Here is a 19,796-nt window from a genome sequence, read left to right as displayed (position 1 = left end):
AAACAGCTTCGTCTGCTTGCAATGGTCTAACAAAATGCCTGAGGGTAGGTGATTCACAAAAAATAGAAATTCACTCCTCCCAGTGCTGGAGCGTGGGGAGCACCTGTGAGGGCAGCACAGGTTTGGTGTGTCCAGTGAGGGCTGCCGCGGGCTTGCAGGATGATGCCTCACTGCTGTGCCCTCAGCGGAGGGAAAGGCAGCACCCACTCCCTCCACCCCGGCAGTCCATCATCTGTGAGGGCCTCACTGTCAGGACTTAACCACACCCTAAGGGCCCACCTCTTCACACTACAACATCGGCAATTAACTTCCAACATGGGAACCATGAGGGGAACTTGTGTGTAGGGGGTGTGCACATTCAGGACAGAGCAGGGGCCTTTGGTTTTCTGCCAGGAACAAGGGACCAATAAGACAGAAAGAAGATGAATTATCATGAAAAATAGTCATTTTCCTTTAGATGCTTCAAAAAGAACTAACTTGGTATCACTCATTGTTCTACACACTTGAGGATCAGAGGTAATCAGGAAAAATGTCCTGGAATTGAAAGAAGAAATCTGCAAAGTTGCATTGAATAAAAAATAAGGGAACAATAGTGACACATTTCACAACAGAAATATTTACTGTTCTATAGAATGTAATCATTCCCTGATCGACTCATGCCCTTCTTGTGCTTCCAATTTAATCACAATATGCTTTTGAACTCCTTCCCCATGTGTTCTGGATTCTTATCCCACCTGTCTTTCAAGTTTTATCTTTAAAATTCATATTCACTCATTCTTATGCTTCCCCCCCGAATTTGGGATAATTACTCAAGCTTGTGGAATCAGCCAGCTGACTACCAAACATTGTGATAACAAACAATCCTGACATTTCAGTGCTTCTAATAAGAAAGGATTCTATTTCCCTTGTGCTATGTGGGCATCAGCTGCCCCAGGTTACTTGTAGATAGGCCCTGGGCTGAATGAGCAGCCCCATATGGTTTTCCATGGCTGTCTTCAGAGAGAAGCAAAGAGAAGAGAGTGGGGCCCAACAGGTGGTCAAAGTCCCGGTTCAGCATCATACTCATTAAGTCCACTCACTCACTTTTTGCTGACCAAAGTACATCAAGTGCCTGTCTGTGACAGAGAGGCATTCGTCAGACAGGCAAAGTATTATCAAGTTACATAAGTAATCTGCAGAGGGCCTGTGGGGAGAGGAATGAGGATATTTGGCATAGGAGTAACAAAACATTAGGCTAGATATGTAGTTCTATCCTTTGTGTTTTGTTTCTTGTTTGGTTTGGTTATGTAATACCCACTACTTCTGCTGAAATTTTAATTTAGTTTAGTGATCACTGTTTTATCGGTGGGATTTTTGTTGTTGTTCTCAAATATTTTTAATCTTTAAAATTTACTAATGTATTTTTTTCAATTTCTGTTTTCTTGAGTTCACTTTTCTCATTGTTTATACTGTTCGCTGGACAAATGAATTGTCAAAGATCTTGTGGTACTAAGAGACACACGTGAGAACATTTATGTCATGGTTTAATGGATTTGCTCTGTAGTCCATGTTCATGTGTGTGAGGTAGGGTAGAATCCTTCCCCTAAACTCCTAGAGGGCTTTCCTTCCTACTCACCAACCCTTCCCTACTGTCACATGCTCCCTTGATCACTGAATTTCTTACATATTTTGTGCTTTATTGACTGTGTGCATTTATCCCTATTACAAGAGTAGGGTCTTTTCAGTAGGACATTGGAAGAAGGATAAAAACACGAGCTTTGTTTGGTCTCATGATCATTTTAGAGAGTTAATGAAATGGGTATGTAATCCAAGAAGCTAAGACATAATTCTTAAACCAAATCAAACTGAGAAAAACATCCTAACTGATATATAGAGTACTTTTTCTTTTACAAAGCCAATAAAATGTGTAAAATCAAGCAAGTTTGATACAGGAAAAATGAAAATACACTCTTCTGGAACAATAAACATATTTTCAGATAGAGGGGATATTTTTAATTTAATATTTAAAATATTTAATAACATTTCAAAAGACTGAAAGCATTTCAACTTGTTTTACTAGATGAGCCCAACCCCTGAAAATAAAATTTGACAAAGAGAACTCTCAGAAATAATCTATGTACCGATCTTTCCACTAAAAATAAAGGATACATGAAATGATTAAAATCAGAGGCTTAGAAATTAATTGGAACTACATTAAAATTCTTGCTCTATTGCAAAGAAATATTTTATGACTCGGACACTTAACTGTTCTAAATCATTTTCCTGAAGTAAAATAATGACACATACCTTAAGAATAATGTTAAAGGTAAAAATTATGTAAGTACATTTTAAGATATTTTATGCATTCAGCTTATGTCTGATCATGCTTATTCATGCATGAGGAGGAGGAGAAAGAAGAGGAGGAGTAAAATGTTGAAATGGCTGTAAATTGTAACATCATAAACCAAGTCTGATAAAATTGAATCCTGTGGCATAATATAAAACAGAGTCAAAAAATAATAAAGACTTTATCTGGAAATTCAACAATAATTTAATAGAAATATACATTATTTAACTCATCACATAAGAGGAAGAAAAATGCATGAATCTCTTAGTAGATTCTGGGAAAGTAAAAGTTAAATGTCATTGAAGAAAATCAGAATCCATAGAAAATATTGTTCATATTTTGAAGCATGCTAATAAATCAAGAAGGAAAAAGGAACCCTAACATCACCAGAATGTTTTTTTGTCCTAGAACCTCTAGCTAATGCCTCAAAGGGGAAAAATGTATAATTAGAAGCTAAAATGACCCAAATTATCATGATTTGCAAGTATGATTGCTTACTAGGAATTAACCCAGATGTCTATCAACTGATGACTGGATAAAGAAACTGTCGTACATATACACTAGGAAATACTACTCAGCCATAAAAAGGATGATATCCTGCCTTTTGTAACAAAGTGGATGCAACTGGAAACCATTATACTTAGTGAAATAAGCCAGTCCCAAAAGGACAAATATCGTATTTTACCAGATCTGTGTACATTTGTGTACCAAAAATGTAATGTGTAGCAGTGAAACTGACATTTTAAGATTCGATAATTGTTTACATCCCTTGTCTCTACTGTTGAGGAACAGTGTTTGTGTAATTCGTATTTTTGTTGAACTATTCACTTATCGAAAATAAATCATTATAAAAATTAAGAGAGGAAATAAGAAAAGAAGGAGGAAGAAGGGTGGGAGCATGCGTGGGAAGTACCACTGTGTTCCTAAATCTGTATCCATGAAATACATGAAATGTGTTTACCTTAACATTTTTTTAATTTAAAAAAGAAATAAAAATTAAAAATAGCATGTTAAAATGTATGACAACAATTAAGGATCATTTTAGGTTACAAAAGTAATCTTTACAAAAGAAAAAGCTTTTATATCAATACAAACTGGTGCTATTAAGAATAAAGTTATTTTGATATTATGCAACAAATAGCATGGCCTAATATAAATTTAACAAGACTTACCTGAAAGAAATGACACATGTCTAACGAATGTAATATTAGGACCTCACATGTTCCTGGAAGGAAAGACACAATTGCAAAAATGTCATTTTCTCCTACATTAATCTATAAATTCATCAACAACATTAAAATGGGGATATTGATTTGTACTGGAATCACATTTATTTGTATGAAAATAGAAGAAATGTTCACAAAGAGTAATGAAAGAGCACATATTTCAGGCCACATTAAAAGCCTCAATGATTTAACCCAAGTAATCAGGGTGCACACACTGAAAATGGGGCAAAGAACATGAGCTCAGATTTCTAAAGCAGACAAAATGAAACGTAGTCTACGATACAGGCAAATCTCATATGTATAAACAATGTATTATTTATTATAATTGGTGACAGGAAAACTGGCTAAATTTGGACAAAATGAAACTGGATTCTGATTAACCATTCAACACAATGGGGGTGGAGGCGGGGCCACAGAGAGGCTCTGATGGTGCCTTTCATCTGGACGCTGTATTTTTGTGTTCCTGAATGATATCTTCACTGTAGTGAAGGGACCGAAGGAGCTAGGGAATTACGGAGTGCTTCTGCACGATGCTGCCCTGCTGATCGCCCTCATTTTCAGCATGTCTCCACTGCAGACCTAGATTCATCCAATGGAAGAATGTTCCATTTATCACACAGTTTCTTCCTTCCCTGTTTTGGGGGGTTTGTACTGATGCACCCCACAGTTGTGTGCAGCTATTACAGTTTGGCCCTGATGATGAGTGCCAGTCAGTGCTGTCATATACCTATTGCCTGCACTGGGATGTGAGCTGGTGGAGATGATACCTTCTCCGTGGTAAACTATCTCAGGGCAGGGCACCTGAGATACTCCTTTTTAACACTAAAGAGTCAGTCAGAACCTCAATAACTGTTGAATGAAGAAACTGTCCCTCCAGATTTGAAGAGCTAGGGGTAGAGTTGGCATTCCCAGGAGGATCGAGAAGCCAGAGCACAAGTGGGAGCTTCTGCAAAGCACAGAGGACTCCCCATCTGCCATCCTCATGGCCTGTGCTGAGAAGGAGGCTGGCACTGTGATCTGCCTGTTTGAGTAGCAGCACCACGGCCTTAATTTCAAAGGTGCTGTCCCCAGCAAAGTGCCAACGAGAACTTTTTTTTTTCAGTGTAAACAGACACACCTTTATTTCAATAAAATTACTCAATTAAATGCCCCCCAAAATTAGGTTCTGATCTCTAGCTTCCATCTAAATGATTCCAGAGAAATTCAAGATTCAAATAATGGAAATACAATTTTAAGATAACTTGAAAAACTGTAATCTAGGGATAAGAACATTCTGAGCTTGGCATGTAAAGGACAGGTAAGAGTCACATGAAAAACTCGTGAAATTAAAATACATATGAAAAATAATCTAATACATAGCAATAACTAATATGTGCTATTAAATTGCTTATATATAATTATTAATGCAATATTAATAGTATACACAGCAAACCAAACAGAATCTCAGTTAAAAAAGAAGAAAAAAATATAGGAAATCCCCTAGGAGACCAATGTCAATGGCTTATAAACAAAACATATCAAAGTTATCAGCAAATTAAGAAATACAATTTAGAAAAAATAGCAATATAAATAGTTAAATGTTGTTAAACATTGTACCTTTTGATCCAAAAAAAAGCAAAGCTAAAAATAACAATAATCAATGTCATCAATGTCATTCAGAATCGGTTACTCCTAGCGGGAGGCAAAGTTAGCATAACCTTTTTAGGAGTGATCTGATAATGAGTAGATTTAAAACAGAAAGTTCTAAGACTGCCTATCCTTTATTTTTATTATTTTTGTTTGTTTTGACAGGCAATTAGAGAGAGAGAGAGAGAAATGTCTTCCTTCCGTTGGTTCACCCCCCAAATGGCTGCTACGGCCGGCACACTGCACCAATCCAAAGCCAGAAGCCCATGTGGGTGCAGGGCGCAAGGACTTGGGCCATCCTCCACTGCACTCCCGGGCCACAGCAGAGAGCTGGACTGGAAGAGGAGCAACCGAGACAGAATCCAGCGCCCCGACTGGGACTAGAACACGGGGTATCAGCACCACAGGCAGAGGATTAGCCTAGTGAGCTGCGGCGCCGGCCTACTTTTATTCTTTAAAGATTATTTTTTTAAAAAATTATTTGAAAGGCAGAGAGAGAGAGAGAGAGAGAGAGAGAGGGAGATCTTGTATCCACTGGTTCACTCCTCAAATGGCCACAGAAGCGAAGTGTGTGCCAGGCTATATCAGGAGACAGGAACTCTATGCAGATCTCTCACATGGCTGGTGGGGGGCCCAAACACCTAGGCCATCTTTGCCTTCTTCTGATGCCTCCCTTGGCGCATTAGCAGGAAGCTGGATGAGGCAGAGTAGCCAGGACTCAATCCAGCATTCCAGTGTGTGATGCCAGTAGTGGCTTACCGCACTGCGTCACAACACCAGCCCCTTGACTATCCTTTAACTCTGCAAGTTCATTTCTAAAATTTATACTGACGGTATAATTGAACAAATTTATGAAGATATATTTTCAAGACTCACTGTAAAATTTAGCAAATAACAAAATAATATATCTAACCAAATTAATAAATACTTGACTACATCAAACACTATGATACCATGGAATGCTAGCTTGCATTAAAAATAATGATGCAGAGCTCATTTTGTAGAAAAATGCACTGGATTTTTTAAAAAATTGGGTGCTCTTTCAGTAAGCATGCATATATTAATTTTAGAATCATAATAGTGGAATTTAGCTATGTACTTTTTCCTAATTTTGGTAAAAAACACATGAAAACAGAGTGTAAATTTCTGAAATCATTATGAGGGTAAAATAGTGTATATTTATTAAAAGCCTTAAAGCTGCCCAAACTTAAAAGGGTAATTATACTTGTAAGAAATTATCTTAAAGGAACTCTGCTCCGTGTGAGAACAGGGCTGTTTCTGTAAAGCCCCCTCCTTTACAGGGGACAGCTTGTCCTTCATGTCACCACCAGCCTCTAAAGGACAGGGACCTAGGGATCAAACGTGTTCTAGGCTGCCCTACATGGTATTGTTAATATAAAGGATGGGTCATTTGGAGGCTGAGCAGCTAGGGACACAAGAGTCCCTAATACAAGGATCCGTGGGTGCTCTGGGTCCCCTCATCTACTGCATGTCCTCTCCACAGAGAAATGCAAAGGGCATATGGCCCCTGGCTGACTTCACAGGGTTGTCTGGTGCTGGGGATACCAAACACCTGGTTAACTCATGCTGTATTGTACCCAGCTTGGGGACAAGAGCAATCACCTCACAAGAATGAACATATATATACCTTTTATAAGTATATATACAGGCTTATACATATGTGTGTGTATGTATGTGTACATATCTTTTACTCAAATCAGAAATACTATGATCTAATTACCAAGTGTTTGCAGCCTTCCTTTTCCGGTTCCACAGAGAGAGTTGGAGGGTCCTCTGTGGAAAGTGAAGCTGCTAATGAAGGCAGGAGACAGGGTGGGGAGCAAGCATGGGATGCATGATTGGGACACTGACCTGTGTCATAACCAGTATTATTTCATCTTCACAAGAAATCTTCCATAGATAGTAGATGCTGTGTTTCCACTTGAGTCTTAAAGGTGTCAGGACCTCTGGCCAGTCACACACTCTGTAAGGAATCCTAGATCCAGTATTTCAAACTCAGCCTGTTCAAACTCTTCATCCATTCCCCACACTAAAAACACATAAAGGTCAAAAATGGGTTACTGCTATTGTAATCCATGAAGAAAATTTTTTAAATTATTAAATCTCATTTAATAATTTTATTATTAAATTATTAAAATGTTAGAAGTCATTAGTTTAGTAATTATTAAAATATTAGTTTAGTAATTATTAAAAATAATAGATTAGAAGATAATTGTACAGGAAATGTCACAACTTATAAAGCAGAAATAAAAATGAGGTCAGTTCAGGGGAGGGCATTGTGGCACAGCAGGTTCAGCCACCACTTGAGAGATCAGCAACTGATTATTAGAGTGCTTATTAGAGTCCTGGCTACCCACTTCTGATCCATCCCCCTGCAAACACACCTTGGAAGCAGCAGATGATGGTTCAAATTCCTGCCGCTAATACGGGAGACCAGGATAGGTTACTGGTTTCTGGCTTAAGCCTGGCCCATGCCCAGAAGTTGCAAGCACTTAAGGAGTGAACCAGTGCTTTACTTATTTCTCTCTCAATTTCTGCCTTTCAAATAAATAAATAGTTGTTCAAAATAGTTCTGGTACACATGCAATGGAAAAATACTGGAAATGTATTATAAAAGTTAACAGTGGGCCGGCACTGTGGCTCACTAGGCTAATCCTCCGCCTGTGGCACCAGTTCTCCATGTTCTTGTCCCTGTTGGGGTGCCGGATTCTGTCCCAGTTGTTCCTCTTCCAGTCCAGCTCTCTGCTATGGCCCGGGAGTGCAGTGGAGGATGGCCCAAGTGCTTGCGCCCTGCACCCGCATGGGAGACCAGGAGGAAGCACCTGGCTCCTGGCTTCGTATCAGCACAGCACACCAGCTGTGGTGGTCATTTGGGAAGTGAACCAATGGAAGGAAGACTGTTCTCTGTCTCTCTCTCTCTCACTGTCTAACTCTGCCTGTCAAAAAAAAAGAAGGAAAAAAAGTTAACGGTGGTGGAATTATAAGTAAATTTTTTCTTTGTATTTTTATTTTTTAAAGGTAGATGGAGGCTAAGCCCTTATTTTTTTATATATTTAATTTTTATTTGAAAGGTAGAGAGACAGACGGAGAGAACTTTCATCACTGGTTCAGTCCTCATAAGCATGCAACAGCAGGGGCCGGGTCAAGCTAAAGCTAGGAGCCTAGAACTCAATTCAGGACTCCCACATGGGTAGCAGGGACCCAAGCACTTCAGCCATCACCGATTCCTCCCATTAATGCCTACTGTACACTAGTGGGAAGACAGAATCAGAAGCAGAATGGGCACTCCACCCAGGCCTTCGTATAGGGGATGAGGGCTCTGGAACAGCGAGCGTCTCAAGTGCCACATCAAATGCCCATCCTTTTTGTGTTTTTAAATTTCCACAATACCTATTAATATTTGTGCAACTGGGAAACAATAATAAAAGAAGCTCCCACGTGTGCTTCTGTGTGAGCTACCATAAAGACGTCAGCACAAGGCCAGGGAGAGAATTAGAACTCTTCCTTTGGGGTGCGTCTTTTAACGTGTTAGATCTGGAGAGGAACAGTGGAATTACTGGAAGTGACATCTGCAAGGGACCTCACCGATCACTGCACTCAGCCTTGGCATTTTGCAGATGGGGACAGGGAGAGCAGAGGAATCCGAGAAGACAGTGAGCATCCTTGACCCAGGCACTCATCGCCTTCTTAACAGGATGGAGCATGGACATCCATTCCACCAAAAGTTTCCTGTCACTCGGCCCTGAATAAAAGTCAACGTCTTATAAACAGCAGCTCTTTAGCCTCTGCCCTGACCACAGAATTGAACGAGCTTAGAAAACAAGGCGGGTTTTGCAGCATTCACTTTCCCTTTGCAAACCACTGGGATGAAAAACCAAAGTCCCAGCCCTCATCCCCTCCATCGAGGCTGTCTTGTTCTTGCTTCCCTCAGCTGAGGACAAGGCTTCTCAGAAGGCATTTTCTCTGTCATGTGTGTTCTGATTATGAAAACATGACATCATAAGTGTATGAAATGTGGAAAATAACATAGAAAATCCCAACCATGTGTTATGCTGCTGCTCCATGACAAGGATGGCTAACACTTTACAGGCAGATCCAGACTTCTCCCTTTTATGCCAGACACACCCAGGTAAGATTCTGCAGGCACAGAATTTCAATTATTTTAAGATTTATTTATTTGAAAGGCAGAATTAGAGGTGGAGGGGGGGACAAAAAGAGATCTTCCATCTGTTGGTTCACTCCCCAAATGGCTGCAACAGCAGAGGCTGGGCCAGGCTGACACAGGAGCCTGGAACTCCATCTGGGTCTCCCATGTGGGTGGCAGGAGCCCCAGTGCTTTGGCCACCCAACACTGCTTTTCCAGGCACATTAGCAGGGAGCTGGATCAGAAGAACAGCCAAATTTGAACCAGTGCTCATATAGGATGCCACAGGTAGCAGTTGAACCCAATACAGCTCAGGCTTCTAATGTTATTCAAAACATCCATGGCCAACCTTCTTGGGAATGGGAATACCCAGTGCCCTGAAGGGGCTCAGCTCTTGGCCAATGAATTGTTAGCAGATGCCCTGCAAACAACAGCTTGAGATGTGCTGGCCTGGGTGGGGTCCCCCTCTCCCACGTGTGCTATTTCCCTAAGAAAACTTTCCCTCCAGTGGCTGCCTCCTGGGCCACAGTGGAATACACCTGAGGTGCCCCAGGTCACATACACACCTGAGGTAAGAGGCAGGTTCATTCACTCCAGCAGACTGGTATCTGGGAGAGAATAAATGGTGCTGCTCTAAGCCAATCTGGGTTGATAAACAGCAATCTCACCTGTGCACCCCCACCATGTCAAGAGGTTTTCCTCTCAGAATCCCCTTGACTTGCTTTGGGTGGTCGGTGCAAGGCTCAGCAGGTGTTGCTCTTCCTGCTACCAGGGAGGAGGAACAGGGATAAAGATCTGCATCCAGTAGTCAGTCCCCCTGTCTGTGTTCCCCAGGGCCCGTGGCAGTCCAAGGAAAGTTGAATTCTTTCTGTCTGACATTTTTTTTTTTTTTTTTTTTTGGACAGGCAGAGTGGACAGTGAAAGAGAGAGACAGAGAGAAAGTTCTTCCTTTTTACGTTGGTTCATCCTCCAATGGCTGCTGTGGCTGGCGCACCACGCTGATCCCAGAAAGCTGTACCTCCCAGCATGCCTGCCCTTCTCTGACCCTTTCCTCTGAAAACTAATGGGTTCATCTGACTCTGTCATAAGTGACAGAATGCTAGCTTAAAATCCAGGCCTTTTGAATGCTTGGGATATGCCCTCTTTTTTTTTTTTTTTTTAAAGATTTATTTATTTGAAAGAGTTACCCAGAGAGAGAAGGAAAGGCAGAGAGAGAGAGAGAGAGAGAGGGAGAGAGAGGTCTTCCATCTGTTGGTTCACTCCCTAATTGGCCACAACCGCCAGAGCTGTGCCAATCCGAAGCCAGAAGCCAGAAGCCAGGAGCATCTTCCAGGTCTCTCACATGGGTGCAGGGGCCCAGGCACTTGGGCCATCTTCTACTGCTTTCTCAGACCATAGCAGAGAGCTGGATTGGAAGTGGAGCAGCCGGGACTTGAACTGGCATCCATATGGGCCCAGGACACACCCTCTTAAAACAGAGCTTAGGGCCCAGGTTTGTGGCTCATGGGTTCAGCCTGCAACACCAGAATCTCATGTCAAACTGCTGTTTTGAGTCCCAGTTGCTCCACTTCCAATCCAGTTCACTCCGTTGTACCTGGAAAAGCAGTGGTATATAGCTCAAGTGCTTAGGCCCATATGGGAGACACAGATGGAGTTCTGGGCTCCTGGCTTTAGCATGGACTAGACCCAACCTGTTGTAGACATTTGGGGAATGAACCAGTGAATGAATGAATGATCTCTCTCTCTCTTTCTCTCTCTCTCTCTCACTCTGTCTGTAAAATAAATAAATCTTAACCCAAAATAATCAGCTTCCATGATTACAGATGCCACCTGAAGGCACTCAGGTTAATAGCTTAACTGAGCTCCCAGAAAACCACCCACATCAACTCCCTGCCCTGTGAGAGCACCAGGCTGCACGTCCAACCCAGCTGAGTTTTCTTAGTCCATCAGTGGATGGCAACATGACGGACTCCAGGCACTGACCACTGAGTGAGCCCAGGCACCCCACATACTGTGAATGCTCATAATAAATGTGTGTTTTAAGCTGCTGCGTTTCAGAGCGGTTTGGTACATATCATTAGATAACTGGAGCAGGCCTTCCTGGAGGCTGTAACAAGTGGCCAACTTCAACATCCTAATTTTCTCCAAGACCCCTAATGCTACAGCTTGAAAAATAAGTGGTCTGAATATCAAAAACCAACAGGGGGCAATTGAGCAGTTAACGCACTGCAGCATAACCAGTAGTGTTAATCCTGCTGCTGGCAGTGGAGGCTTTCCTCTCATTACCCCTCTCCACACATAAGCTCAGTCAATGCCACATCAGTGTCCAGCACTGTCAACCTCTGCTCCCTGGAACCAGCTTCTGCATGTGGTTTCGTTCAGTTGGAAGGCAAAGAAACCTGTCTCACAAGGGTTGAAGTCATACAGAAAAATCCACTGATTCATGTAACTTACAAGAGCAGAATTAGGTATTTCTGGCTGCAGGAAGAACTTGATACTGGACATGCAAGACAGCACCTTTGGTTCCTCTCCATCTGTGCACACCTCAGTGCCACATGGTGGCCTCCCACTACCTTCAGACTTCCACTTAGGTCTTCAGCAGTTACAAGTTTCACAAAGCAGAACATGTGTCCCTTGTTTTAAATCCGAACCACAGCACTTCACCTCTGTGACCTTGGGCAAGTACTTAACTTCTCTGGTTCAAATTTTTTTCTTTAAAATGAGAACAGTAATGACCTCTACCCTACAGGGTTGTTTTCCTAAGTGAGGCAATATATATAAAGAACATGTGTACATATATATTTATTTATATATAGCATAATTCTACAAGAGTCACTGTTGTTTTTTGTAATCACAGTAATGGTAGTACCAGCAACGGATGCAATAGTGGATTTAACAATAGCAATGTTCTCTATTACTATTCAAGCACAGCAAAGAGAATCCATGCCCCAGCTTTCTCTGGGATTCCTGAGCTCCCTACACAGTCCATGAACACAGAACAGGGACCTGAGGTAGGGAGTACTGATTGGCTCCAGGTGTTCGGAGCCCACAGCTGAAGCTGGTGTAGGGTGATTCCTGCAAGGCTGGGAAATGAGGGGCTCTCTCAGAAAGGGAATGGACTCCAGGAAGGCAACTGAGATTCCCTAAGAAGTGAAATTCTCAGTGCTCAGAAGTCCCCGGTGTCCTGCTGTGCTGAGCTGGGGACACCTCCCCAGCTGTCTCTGAACTCCACTCAGGTGAAAAAGCTACAAAGGTCTGACTAGGAAAAAGAGATTTTCTAATGACGAGTATGTGTGACAGCTGTCAAAGTTCCAGGTTGAGTCTGTCAGTCCTCTCAGAGTTGAGTGATCCTGGGAGGGAGTTTACCCCAACCTTGAAGCTAGCAGGATCCAATCCTTGAACTCCAGCTATATTTAAGTGGCTGAACCTAGCACAATCTAGCACATGGCATTTCAGAACCAATCAGTACTGGCTCAAGAATGTGGGTGGAAGAACTGAAAGGGAGAGGAAGAACCCCTATTAATTGTAAAATTTGATTTATTTATTTGAGAGAGAATCAGAGAGTGAGGGAGGGAGAGAAAGAAAGTTTCCATTGGCTAGTTCACTCCCCAAAGGCCCACAAAAGCCAGGGCTGAGCCAGACTGGAGCCAGAACTCAGAAGCCTGGGACTCAGCCCAGATCTCCCACAAAGGTGCAGGGAACCAACTAGTTGAGCCATCATCTGCTGTCTCTCCACCCACCTCAACCCACAAGGTCTGCAGTGAGCTGGAACTGCTTGTTAAGAGTCAGAAATCAAACCCAAGTACTTTGACATGGGATGCAGGCATCTTTACTGGTATCTTAACCAGAGTCTTAACTGCTAAAGCCAAATACCCACCTCTCCCCCTGCCCCCATTATTTTCGTGGATATGAAGTTATTATACAAATCTACTGAGAGTCTTGTTACCATATAAGAGATCCTGCCTAAGAATGGAAAAGCAAACAAGAAAGAAAATGGAGTGAGAAAGTAGACATGGAGAGAAACTAAGCGCTGAAGACCTCACTTAATCCTGTATATCTAGCTTTTTTTTTTTTTTTGAGTATTCAGCTTTAGGTGTCAAAATTTGCTTTTGCTTAAGTTGTCTTGCATTCAGATTATATACTTTTTAAAGATTTATGTATTTGAAAAGTGGAGTGACAGAGAGGGAGAGACATACAGAGAAAGACATCATCCACCTGTTGGGTTCATTCCCCAAATGGTCCCAAAATAGCCAGGGCTGGGCCAGGCCAAAGTCACGAGCCAGGAACTCCCATGTGGGTGGCCTGGCCCCAAGTCCCAGAGCAGCTGGGACTCAAACTGGGGCTCCTACATGGGATGCTGGTGTTGCAGACAGTGGTTTAATCCATTGTGCCACAACATTGGCCCAGGATTATATTTTTCTTAGCAAAAAGAGTTCTAATTTATTGTGATTTGTCAACAATATTTTGAAAGATTTTCTTGAAGTTTTCAAGAATTAAGATTCCCAAATGTGTCAGTCATTTGCCTACTGTTTCTCAGCCTTGGAACCACTCCCCACCCACCTCCCTGTGCTGTGTGATTCTAGAACAGGTAGTTCAAAAACTACATTGCCCAGAATCCCTTGTCACTCCTTCCTGTTAGTTTTGGGCCAACACTGAGTCATGGGAAGGACACTAGAAATAGGTAAAGGAAAGAAAGGACTCTTCCTGCTTCCAGTTCTGGCACCTGGAGCAAAGCTGTGGCTGTTACTCCAGCATCTTTTAGCACTCTCAGCTCACCATCAGAGGCGCCATCAGCAGCGGCAGGTTCCCCCTTAGTGGCCGAAGCACTGACATGGGGATGCCCCGGCAGCAGGCAACCCCCTGCACAGCTCAAGTGGTGATGCTGCGGGTAACAGCAAAGTCCTCGCGACTTCTCCTTCAGATCTCTGTGCCTAGACTCATGAGATAAATCAATGCTTTTTCATTAAACCACTGGGGGGAGGACAGGCATGTTCTACAGCACTATTGTGGTAATAATTCCTTGTTAACAACCTACTACACCAAAACCATTCCTGTCCACAGGGTCCCAGTGGGAACTGGACAGCTTAATGATCTCCAATGAGGTCATGAATGCTGACACATACATGGTTCACCTGAAACCAACCAGGCAGTTATGCCTGGGTGACCAGTCCCCAACCTGCAAATTCTCTGGGGTACTTCCCCAAGGAGACACATGGTTGTCTTCAAACAAAGATACACTTATCTTGATATCACTATTACTCCATCCCCACCCCAGCTAACTAGAAATACTTTGGCTTGACCTATTTTGCCATATGTAGAACAAGAATAGTACCATATGTAGCTATTGTTACTATGTTAATTCCAGTCTTACCTACTGTTCTACTTATTTACTGCTACACAACAACCCCCTCAAAGTTCAGTGGCACAGAACATCATTTTATTATTCTCTCAGATTCAGTGGGTCAGAAATCTGGGTTGGGCAGATCAAGGATGGTTCATACCCACTCCACAAGGTTTAGGTGCCCAGCCAGTAAGACTTGAACGCATGGACTTGTTACAAATGGCTTGGCTAGATTTATCTCAAAGTGTAGAAGGTGGGCTCAGGGTACCTAAATGTGACCTCTCCATTACAACACCGTAAGGTAGTCAGACTTAGCACACAGAGGCTCAGGGTTCCAGGGGTGAGAATTCCAGAAAACCAGGCAGAAGCTGCTTGGCTCCCTTGATCTAGCCTCAGAAGTCACACAGCATCCCTTGTGCCCTACTCTCTTGGTGAAGTAGTCACAAACCCATCCACATTCAACAGGATGGGACATAGTGTTGGAAAACTGTCAAAGAATATGCAGCCCTATTGTGAAACCCAACATCCACAACATCCAGTACTCACTCGGAAAACGGTGTACAACTGAAGTTCTTCCTCCTTTTTTAAAAGGCATGTGTCTCCTGTATCATCAATACCGCAAAACTCCTGCGCTAGCTGTGGCCCCAGGAGTCATGAGCATAACCTACGGAAGACAAAGAACTCTTTGATTCCCCCATTCGTGGGTAGTTTATCACCCTCTGAAAATGCAGTCGTAGGCAATGTAACTGTCAAGCCTGTATGTGAACTCACAAATGTTTAAGATAGCTAAGATGATTCTCCACATGGTATGTATCATCTTTTAAAATCTGTTTTGGGCTTAGTTCCTTACATGCCCCACATGAAACCCATCTCACAGTATGGAGCAAGGTCATCCAGATGAGATGGATGGAATGAGGCCTCTGAAAATAATCAACCATTAACACTAATTGAGAGACACTGGTCCTCAGGGTGTGTGTGTGTGTGTGTGTGTGTGTGTGAGTGTGTAGCTATTATGACCAACAATGAGGCCTTCGGGCCTTTTGTCACCTACAGAAATCACCCATCAGTTTTAGAAAAAGGTCCACAGATGAACCTCTGAAGCAGCTGGGTATTCCTGCTAAAGAGACTGCTTGGGTCCAGACAGATATGTCTTTCATCATGTCCACAGTCACACTGGAGAATGAAATGAACATCAAACTCCTCTAACCTCACACACTGAATGTGCAAATAAGAAGAATCCCAGCACCAGCTATCTAGCTCTGCTTCCATCACAAATGGAAGCCATAAATGGGTTCTGCAATAAGAGAGGCTGTGGGTCGTCACCAAGTGGCCCCATCCACAGATAAAGGAATGTGGGCTAGTGAAGGCTGTCCCCAGGCACAAAGGGCTTGCACATAAAGGCTGAGGCATGCTGGAATACCTGCTGACTATAGCCCTGTTCCTATTAACCTGGGCTCATAATACTATTGACCATCTCAATTCTCACAGGCTTCAAGCCCTCTGACATGGTCATTGTAAAATCTGCAGTATCTTTTGATACTGACTTTTCCTCTAAAATTCAGTTACTTTCACACCACATGACCATTGCTGTGGATGCCCTTCCAGAACACTGTGCTCTGCAGCTTCCCATGACAGCCACCTTGGTCCAAACTCCTTGCTTCCTACCCTTCCTTAGCATCCATTGTCAACCATGATCTTCTGCATGTCCCTCTGCCCAGGACAGCTGAGCTCCAGGGGTCCAGTCCCCAGATATGGCAACATTACTGCTCCCCACCCTAAACAGGTACAACCACCTGTTTCTGGATTAACCCCGCACGGACCCTGAATATACACTCACTCCACTGCCCGCAAATAGAGGACAAGTTACAGCCCAAGCTGGGTCATCTTCCTTCCTCACCTCTCTGCAGGTACTGTCACTCCTGCCCTTGTCTAGACTAATCCTGCACATCCTGCCTCAAAGACAAGTCCCTTATGTTTACAGTCTGTCGAGGACCTGCCAATACAGTGAAGAGGTGTCAGAGTTCACCTACAATGAGAATCAATCTCTCAAAGAGAAGCAAAGCAGAGGGAGCATCAAAGGGTGAGGCTCAGTTCGAAAGCTCTTCAGAGCTAAAGGAAGATCAAACGATAGAGTTGACGCTGCTGGCAGAGGTGGCATGGGATGACTGGTGCAAAGAGATTTTGCCACAAAAACTGAATGCCAGCCTCCTTCTTTACTGTGAAATCCTCAATACAACAAATTGAGCTTCTTTTGGGGCCAAAAACAGTGGATCTCAAACCTTAAAGTGCCTCAGAATTTCACTGGGATCCACTCCCAGGGTTTCTGATTCAACAGGTCTGGGGTACAGACTGAGATCTCCATCTCTTGCAAGTTCCCATGTGACGCTGATGTTGTTGGTCCTGGGAACACGTTTTGAGAATATTGTATAGAGGCTTGACCTCTGAAGAAAGGGGACTTGGTCTCTAGAGAAAGGGGAGACTGGGTTAAGAGGAGGAAACTGCATAGAATTCTCCTGAGAAGAGGTCACGGTGCCCTGAAACACTGTTGGATGCAAAAGAGAAACCCATCTTCCATGGCACGTGCTTGTGGGAAAAGGACTGGAGGTGGGGTAATTTCCCCTCAAGCCATCTAGCCAAGGGAGACACCTGAGGACCCTGAGAACTCAGATACTGTTGCAAAGTGCTTGGCCATCTTCAGCTTCCAAAGCAGGAATAGTGGCTCAGCAGCTTTGCTCAGAAGGCATAGGACAAAGGGCTTTATATTTTTCCCAGGCCCAGTGAAACGGCATTGAGTTCACATTAGTACCATTTGCCCTGGAGTCAAGGTCAGATGCTGCATTCTGTGTGGCTCCCCTGTGTATTTTCACAGCAATACGAAGCACTTCTTTAAGGCTGGTATTCCAGCAGGCTGCTCCTTTTCTTCCTCTAAGATAAGGGAGGGATGCCTTGTGGATGATCGTGGATACTAAAGCACACAGCTAGTTACTTCCCAACAGTGACTCTTTAGTGTAACAAAATGAGCTTTCCTACAACCAGCCACAGCCTTGCCCCCAGCCTCCTGTGCCTTAATGGACACAAAGCCCAGCGGGAGAGGCGCAGTTACCAAGACAATGGAAGTTGATGCTCAGAGAAATATTAGTTACAGTGAAAACAAGCCTGGCAATTTTCCCTGAAAGCAAGCAAGCCTGGCCATCTGAAGTATATGTGTAAGGGGTAGGTGGTTGGAATTATATAAAGTATACAGTGCAGGATGATATTGGGAGGTTCAATGAAGAAAAAGTTCCTTGATAAAAATGGAGGCACCAACCTCTCTTTCCTAGTGTCTTAGAATCTCAGATTGCTTTCTGTGCTTGATTATTTAAAAGATAACAGTTGGGGCCGGCACTGTGGTATACCTGGTAAAGCCGCTGCCTGCGGTGTTGGCATCCCATATGGATGCAAGTTCGAGTCCCAGCTGCTCCATTTCCAATCCAGCTCTCTGCTACGGCCTGAGAAAACAGTAGAAGATGGCCCAATTCCTTGGGCCCCTGTACCTGCCTGGGAAACTGGAAAGAAGCACCTGGCTCCTGGCTTCAAATCAGTGCAGCTCTGGCTGCTGCGGCCAACTGGGGAGAAAATCAGCAGAGAGAAGACCTCTATCTCTGCCTCTCCTTCTCTAACTCTGACTTTCAAATAAATAAATAAATAAATAAACAAATAAAAGATAACTGCTGAATAGCCCATTTCAGGCAATTAGCTTTTAAAAAGGTTTACATATTTGAAAGGCAGAGTGACAGCATGAGAAAGAGTTAACAGCGTCAGCAAGAGTGAGAGCAAGATCTTCCATCTGCTGTCTCACTCCTCAAATGGCCAGGCTGAAGCTAGGAGCATGGAACTCCATCCAAGTCTCCAACATGGATGGCGGAGGACTCGAGTACTTGAGTCATCATTCTCTGACTTCCCAGGCGTGAAAGCAGGGAGCTGAATTGGAAGCAGAGTAGCTGGAATGCAAATGAATATTCCAATATGAGATGTCCACATTACAATCATTAAACCACTGGCCACAATGCTGGCCCAGTTCTATTTTTACCACACATCTTCAAAGTTCTGTAACGGATGCTCCTAATACAGAAATGAAAGCAAGTGGTTCCTGCCCTCGAGTGTCACTTGTCCATCACTCAGATATGGACTGTCCTGCAGTCCAGCTTTCATGGTTGAGAGGACAGTGCTACATCCAAGAGCACAGGCTGAGATGTCACAAACACCAGGTGTAAACCCATAACTCTGCAGATCCCTTGGCTATGAACGATGTGATTGGTGTCACCAGATCACATTTACCCCTCCTTTGAAATAGGAGTAATAATTCCTCCCTACAGGCTGTTAAAGAATCGATGACAAAACGCTTGCGCAGCACTGAACTCCAGGAAGAAAACAAAGGGCCTTTTCCTTCTTGGCTCCTGTCCCTCAGGTGCCTGCCTGAGATGACAACTGAAACAGGGAGACAAGCAGCTGCAGGCCCTAGCTCCCACCTAGCTGCTTCCGAACAACCAACCTGAGTGCAATATTAAAGGGCTTAAGGGTTTCACTGACAAGGAAGCATGGATGCTGCACCAGTCTGAATTCTGAGTCTAGATCTGGGTTATTGCTTTGAGAATTGTGTCCCCATTTCTCCCTTCTGGCCAGGACTCTGTTTTATCCCTCTCCCCTATGTCCACGATCCCCCATCCATTTTCCACTTGGTCACATGTGCTCTATGGACTTACTGGCCTACTCTTTCTCTTTTCCTTTCTTTTCAGATGAACCCTGCTCCTGTGGCCCCAGTAATGACTTGTGATTCACTCATTCACCTGTGACTTCTTGTTTGCCTCTTAATCTAATTAAACATATCCCAAGACACTTGAACAACTTGTTTGATCTCAGCCACAGAATAAAACAAGACCGGAGAGTGCTCTTGACTCTGATCAAATGAAACAGGGACATTCAGGTGATGGGGTGCACGGGTGAGCTCAAGGTAACACAGACCTCTGTGACTCCTTTCGTGTCTTGGTCCCAATCCCCATTCTAGAAAACAATGCCATCAATATAAACCTAGCTTACAAGGCATGGCTGCTCTATCTTTCCAAGGACACCTTC

General features: G+C 43.3%; 1 long non-coding RNA gene across 4 annotated transcripts in view; it reads right to left on the bottom strand.

Moving 5' to 3' along the window:
• The window catches only part of LOC127486125 (uncharacterized), a 149,134-nt gene that overhangs the window by 17,300 nt on the left and 112,038 nt on the right, over positions 1-19,796 (bottom strand). For 3 of the 4 annotated variants that reach the window (XR_016221062.1, XR_016221061.1, XR_016221056.1), the window contains exons 4-6: positions 15,231-15,348; positions 7,051-7,228; positions 3,499-3,551 (exon numbers count right to left, since the gene is read on the bottom strand). This is a non-coding gene — a long non-coding RNA (uncharacterized LOC127486125). Of the gene's footprint in view, positions 1-3,498; positions 3,552-7,050; positions 7,229-9,909; positions 9,952-15,230; positions 15,349-19,796 lie in introns of all 4 variants that reach the window. The other variant, XR_016221057.1, reaches the window with a different exon arrangement.

Source organism: Oryctolagus cuniculus, chromosome 15 (genome assembly GCF_051225735.1).
Source record: "Oryctolagus cuniculus isolate XC-2025 breed Fujian yellow rabbit chromosome 15, ASM5122573v1, whole genome shotgun sequence".
Lineage (NCBI taxonomy): Eukaryota > Metazoa > Chordata > Mammalia > Lagomorpha > Leporidae > Oryctolagus > Oryctolagus cuniculus.
This window is presented reverse-complemented; position numbering and strand designations above follow the sequence as displayed.